The following is a 6828-nucleotide window of genomic DNA, read 5'->3' on the forward strand; positions in this document are numbered from 1 at the left end:
AATATGCTATCTAAGTTGGTCATAGCTTTCCTTCCAGGGAGTAAGCATCTTTTAATTTCATGGCTGCAATCACCATCTGCAGTGATTTTGGAGCGCAGAAAAATAAAGTCTGACACTGTTTCCACTGTTTCCCCATCTATTTCCCATGAAGTGATGGGATCAGATGCCATGATCTTCGTTTTCTGAATATTGAGCTTTAAGCCAACTTTTTCACTCTCCTCTTTCACTTTCATCAACAGGCTTTCTAGTTCCTCTTCACTTTCTGCCATAAGGGTGGTGTCATCTGCATATCTGAGGTTATTGATATTTCTCCCAGCAATCTTGACTCCAGTTTGTGCTTCATCCAGCCCAGCGTTTCTCATGATGTACTCTGCACAGAAGTTAAATAAGCAGGGTGACAATATACAGCCTTGACGTACTCCTTTTCCTATTTGGAACCAGTCTTTTAGTCCATGTCCAGTTCTAACTGTTGATTCCTGACTTGCATACAGATTTCTCAAGAGGCAGGTCAGGTGGTCTCGTATTCCCATCTCTTTCAGAATTTTCCACAGTTTATTGTGATCCCCACAGTCAAAGGCTTTGGCATAGTCAATAAAACAAGTTAGACAATACATTTAATCCAGGTACCCCATCTTGCACACCTCAGATAACCATATGCGGTAGCCAGTTGATTAGAATGTTTATGTTCTCTATCTAGGTGGTGGTGGTGGTTGTGTTCAGTCCCTCAGTCGTGTCTGACTCTTTGACCCCATGGACTACATGTAGCATCCCAGGCTTCCCTGTCCTTCACCATCTCCCAGAGTTTGCTCAAAGTCATGTCCATTGAATTGGTGATGCCATCCAACCATCTCATCCTAGGGCTGAGTGGATGGTCACCTGGTCCCCAGCCCAAGCTGTCCTCCCCCAGCTGAGGGCTTCCCATTCTCTCTGAGCCCCAGTGTCTCACAGAAGGAAGCCTGCTCCTTCCTTCCTTATAGAATTGGGAACACTAAACACAAGAGGAGGTTCTGTGTCTTTACCTATTTGTACCTCAACTCCTTTAAATGTGCAGTGCCCAGATGCATGTTGGTACTGGCTGAACTGTCATCAGACAGGCATTCAGATACTGGACTAAAAAGTGAGGACCTGAAAACAGTTTGGAGTTTCCCCCTTGATTATTTCCCCATCATTTTATAAAATCTCTGTAGCCTCCTGTAAGATGCATTACTAACTTCCCATAAACAACCTAATTGTACTAACAGGTCTTCTCTAGGAGACACACAGGTAACAAAGTGATGTCAGTATTTCCTGCTGATACAGCACAAGTTATCACTCACCTCAGACAGAGGTCACAGGCTCACTATGTGCCCCTGACAACAGCAAGTTACAACCTCATTCATGGGAAGAATGAAAACCCCACCAGAAGTGTCCTCCCTGCTTGGCAGCATGCAGCCCACCTGTTCCCTGATAGGCAGGAGCCTGACCTTGGTGCTTGTGGTCAGTGTGCTCTTAGAGAAGAAGGCAGGAAATGAATGGTCAGTCATGTGACACCAAGCCCAAATCCACATGAAGTCACTCAAAAGAGAATGGCCACTAAGGCCACTGTCAGATTCTAAAAGATTGATGTGTCACATGCCACAGTGACCTCAGAATACCAGGACAGGTATCTAGCAGACAGCTAATAAAATGTCCATCAGGTTCCTGGAATGGAAGTCAAGACTGTTCAAAGGCTCCTTGTCTGTCGGGTCCTGTGGGCACAAGGGCGGGGCAGTGCCAGGTGCTCTGTGACCCACACAGAGGCTCCTGGCGCAGGTGCAGAGAGAGGCCCACGACGGGGGAGGCAGCAGACTGTCCACTCCCCTTATTTATCTCACCATGTCCTGGGTCTGGCTCTGGTACAGGATGGGGGATGTACTGACTCTATCCCAGCCCTTAGGTTACTCATCTAAGGAGGAGACGGCCCACAGGTTACTCAACAAAATTCAGTGTGGTGAGGACTCTAATTAGGAATTAAATTTTAAAAGGCTACTGATTCAAAAATTAGTGAACAGTAATTACTCACCCATGATAAATAATGAAATATTACCATTTTCAGCAACATTGATGGACTTGGGAATATTATTATTTGTAAAGTAAGTCAGAGAAAGATAAATATGATATCACTTATATATGGAATCTAAAAATAATACAAATGAATCTGTACACAAAATAGAAATAGACTCAGAGACATAGAAAACAAACTTACAGTTGGCAAAGGGGATTGGGAGAGAGGGAAGAACAAGTTAGAAGTATGGGATTAATAGACATATTGCTATTAATGTGTCAGATAGACAACAACAAGGAATTACTGCAAAGCACAGGGAATTTTATTCAGTATCTTGTATTAACCTGTAATGAAATAAAATCTGAAAAAAATAACTGAATGACTGTACTATATACCTTAAACTAGAACATTATTGTAAATCAACTGTACTTCAATATATTTTTAAAAAATTGTCAACAATTTCCACCTGATGAGATGCCAGAAGAATTTGGAGGGAGGCGTATGTGAGAGGATCTTGATCAAAGAACAATAATTTCTTTATCTAAATCTAGCTGTGATTTGAACTTGATCAAAGATAGTTTCAAGGAGAAGCTTTCATTCCCAGGTCATTAAAGTGAAGCTTGATGTGAGCAGGACTTTGAGGGTCACATGGAGGATTCTCTTTGGTGGGATGTGTGACCACAGAGCCCGGGAGGCAGTGGGTTTCCTTGCATCCAGCCTTCTTGACCTTCTCTGTCTCTGCTTCCCCAGCACGGAGCCCGGTATTTTCCCACTTAGCATCTTCTCTCCGGGGACTCTGGACCATCCGGGCGTATAAAGCTGAACAGAAGTTTCAGGAACTGTTTGATGCACACCAGGATTTGCACTCAGGTCTGTAAGTTTCTGGAGATGTTTTCAAAGGATGGGATGTGCTCCCTTCTGAGGCTGACCTCCCTCTCAGGTGGCCTGGCTGCCCACACCTCTCTCTGTGTCACTCCTCATCCCCCTCTGCACACCTGCCTCCCCCACCCCTTCCTCTCAGCATCCCCTCAGTGCTCCCTTCTTCCCTGTCATTCCCTGCTTTTCTCCCCTGACTGGCTCGCATTGTCCTTGCATCACTGTGCCCTGTAGACTTCTGTCTCTTTAGGGTAAGAGTGTCAGCTAACTTCTTTTTTGTGAAGATCCAGATAGAAAATATTGTAGGCTTGTGTGCTGTACTGTGTCTGTTGCAACTACTCACCTTTGCTGTTGTAGCACAAAGACAGGCAAAGATAATACATCAGAAAATGGAGGTTTCTGTGTTCCAATAAAAGTTTATTTACAGAACCAGGTGGTGGCTGTTCTCACCCTCCAGACTGCGGTTTGCTGACTTTTCAGAGCGTGGAGGGTGGCACATGTGATTGAGGAAATAATTTCCTGATTTGCCACCCACTTGATTATGTTTTTAATCAGTGAAATTTTTTCCCTAGGTAGAAAATTCAGAATTTCCTCCAAGTCTATAAAATCCAAGCCAAACTTTCTGATAATTATTGTATTTTGAAGATAAAAATGGCATTTTGAAAGTCACATGCAGATCCTGTTAGCTGATGGTCATATAGACACTGGATCCTAAGAATAAACACTGCAGGGCCCTGTGGTGAGGGCAGAAGGTGCTGGAAACAGTGTGAGCTGTGCTCTCTGCTGTGTGAGAGCTGGGAGCAGTCGACCCTGTGAGAGGATGATCTTCACGCTGAGGCCCAGCACTGCAGGAAATGCACAGATGAGACGATTCCCCATCTTCCTTCTTCTGATCTTATTTCTGTTGATAACCTGTGGGTTGAAGTTTTCAATTCATGCTTCCTGGACTGATTTCTGTGTGTCTCATACATTGTCTTGTGTTAGAACCTAGTTTTCTAGAATCTTCAGGTTCCTTGGGTATGTAACTTTGCTGTCCTACCTGTGTAAAATCTTCTGTAGCTCAACTGAGAAAATATTCTCCCTCATGAGAAGCAGCTAACATAGTTTTTGTATTACACTTATTATGGTTCACAAATCCAGAGGCTTGGTTCCTGCTTTTGACGACGTCCCGATGGCTCGCTGTGTATCTAGATGTCATCTGTGCCATCTTTGTCACTGCTGTTGCTTTTGGGGCCCTGATTCTGGTAGAATGTAAGTACAGATGTGAATATTTGTGGTATGTTTACACTTTTTAGCTTTTTTTGTAGTTATTAAACTCTAATCATCATGTCTAATATATACTCTTTGGTTCTAATGAATTGTATTAAAGTGTCTGCAGTACGTGACTCCACAGTGTGGTCCATGAGAAGTTGTTTGTGTCTTAATGAGAACTTTTATCTTTTTTTTAATTTACTTATTTATTTACAGTAGGTCTTTTTGAGGCCATTAAAAAAATGATTGGCATATGGTTGATTTACAATGTGTTAGCTTCAGGTGTATGGCCAAGTGACTCTGTTATACATATATCCACTTTTTAAAGATTCTTTTTCCATACCCCATGAACATTGGGGTGAATGTATATTTTTTTTTTAGTAATTTGCATTTTGATTAATACTTCAAATGAACTGTCTTTTAGAAAAGAATTTCTATTTTTCACTTTCAGAGTCCTTAGGAGCAAAGTCCAGGTATGACGTGCCTGCTCCAGCAGACCTTTGGTGCCTTGGGCCCCTGCTTTGGCTCGCTCAGGACATTCTTTCATTTTTATTTTAAGTTTTATTGGGGTATAGTTCATTTACACTGTTGTCTTAGTTTCCGATGTACAGCAAAGTCAATCTGCTGTACATATACATATATCCACTCTTTTTTAGGTTCTTTCTTATGTAGGCCATTACCGAGTTCTCTGTACTGTACAGTAGTTTCTTATTAGTTATCTATTTTAATATTTTATATATAGTTGTATGTGTCAATCCCAGTCTTCCAATTTATCCCTCCCCTCACTTATCCCCTGTTAACCATAAGTTTATTTTCTACATCTATTACACTACTTCTGTTTTGTAGATAAGTTCATTTGTAGCCTTTTGTTATATTCCATATATAAGCAATGTCATATTCTCTGTTTCTCTGTCTGACTTACTTCACTCAGTATGAAAATCTCTAGGTCCAGCCATGTTGCTGCAAATGGTATTATTTCACTCTTTTTTATGGCTGAGTAGTATTACACTATATGTATAATAGCGCATCTTCCTTATCCATTACTCTGTTGATGGACATTTAGGTTGCTTCTATGTTCTGGCTATTGTAAATAGTGCTACAGTGATCATAAGGGTGGATGTATCTTTTAGAAGTATGGTTTTCTCTGGATATATGCCCAGGAGTGGGATTGCTGGATCATATGGTAGCTCTCTTTTTAGTTTTTAAAGGAACCTCCATATTTTTCTCCATAGTGGCTTTACCAGTTTACATTCCCACCAACAGTGATGGAGGGTTCCCTTTTCTCCACATCCTCTCCAGTATTTATTGTTTTGATGATGGTCATTCTGACTGTGGTAAGTTGAAACCTCACTGTAGTTTTTTGCATTTTTTTCATTTTTTTTCACTGTAGTTTTGATATACATTTTTCTAACGATTAGAGATATTGACCATCTTTTCATGCTTTTTTTTTTTTTTTTGCCATCTGTGTTTCCTCTTTGGAGACCATCTCTTTTAATCTTCTGCCCATTTTTTGGATTTTTTGTTTATTTATTTATTTATTTTTATATTGAACTGCATAAGCAGTTTGTATATTTTGGAGAGTCATCCCTTGTAAGTCACTTTGTTTGCAAATATTTCTCCCCATTCTGAAGACTGTCTTTGGTATTTTTTTATGGTTTTCTTTGCTATGCAAAAGCTTTTAAGATTAATTGGGTCCCATTTGTTTATGTTTTATTTTATTTTCATTACTCTAGGAGGTGCTGCAATTTATGTCAGAGAGAGTTCTCCCTATGTTTTCATCTAAAAGTTTTGTAGTGTCTGGTCTTACATTTACATCTGTAATCCATTTTGAGTTTATTTTTGTGTATGATGTTAGGGAAAGTTCTAATTTTATTCTTTTACATGTAGCTGTCCAGTTTTCCCAGCACCAATTATTGAAGAAACAGTCTTTTCTCCATTGTATATTCTTGCTTACTTTGTCATAAGTGATCATATGTGCCTGGGAGTTATTTCTGGACTTTCTGTCCTGTTCTGTTGATCTGTATTTCTGATTTTGGTGCCACATAGCATTTGGTGCCACTTTCTGTTACTGTAGCTTTGTAATATAGTCTAAAGACAGGGGGCATGATTCTTCCTAGCTTCATTTTTCTTCTTTCTCAAGATTACATTGGCTATTTATGGTATTTTGTGTTTCCATTCAAAATGTAAACTTTTTTGTTCTAATTCTGTGAAAAATGCCATTGGTAATTGAATAGGGATTGCATTGAATCTGTAGATTGCTTAAGTAGGCTGTTTGTTTGTTTGTTTACAGTAGGTCATTGAGGAGATCTTTTTTCTTTTTATCTTTCTTTGAATGGGTTGAAGTCTACATAACTGTAGCAGGATGACCTTCTGAACATCCCAGGTAGTGTCCTGTAGTTGGATACAGAGAACCAAGTTTACTATTCAGCTTTCTGTACAGCTTAGAAAAGGCTGAGGAACCAGAGATCAAATTGCCAACATCCGCTGGATCATGGAAAAAGGAAGAGAGTTCCAGAAAAACATCTATTTCTGTTTAATTGACTATGCCAAAGCCTTTGGCTATGTGGATCACAATAAACTGTGGAAAATTCTTCAAGAGATGGGAATACCAGGCCACCTGACCTGCCTCTTGAGAAACCTATATGCAGGTCAGGAAGCAACAATTAGAACTGGACATG

General features: G+C 40.3%; 1 long non-coding RNA gene across 1 annotated transcript in view; it reads left to right on the top strand.

The window, feature by feature from the left end:
* The window catches only part of LOC104984377, a 7569-nt gene extending 3449 nt beyond the window's left edge, over window positions 1–4120 (top strand). Inside the window, exons 2-3 of the long non-coding RNA XR_824747.1 lie at window positions 2774–2893; window positions 4040–4120. This is a non-coding gene — a long non-coding RNA (uncharacterized LOC104984377). The remainder of the gene's footprint in view (window positions 1–2773; window positions 2894–4039) is intronic.
* The last annotated feature ends 2708 nt before the right edge of the window (window positions 4121–6828 follow it).

This window comes from Bison bison, unplaced genomic scaffold (genome assembly GCF_000754665.1).
Source record: "Bison bison bison isolate TAMUID 2011002044 unplaced genomic scaffold, Bison_UMD1.0 scf7180017845381, whole genome shotgun sequence".
Lineage (NCBI taxonomy): Eukaryota > Metazoa > Chordata > Mammalia > Artiodactyla > Bovidae > Bison > Bison bison.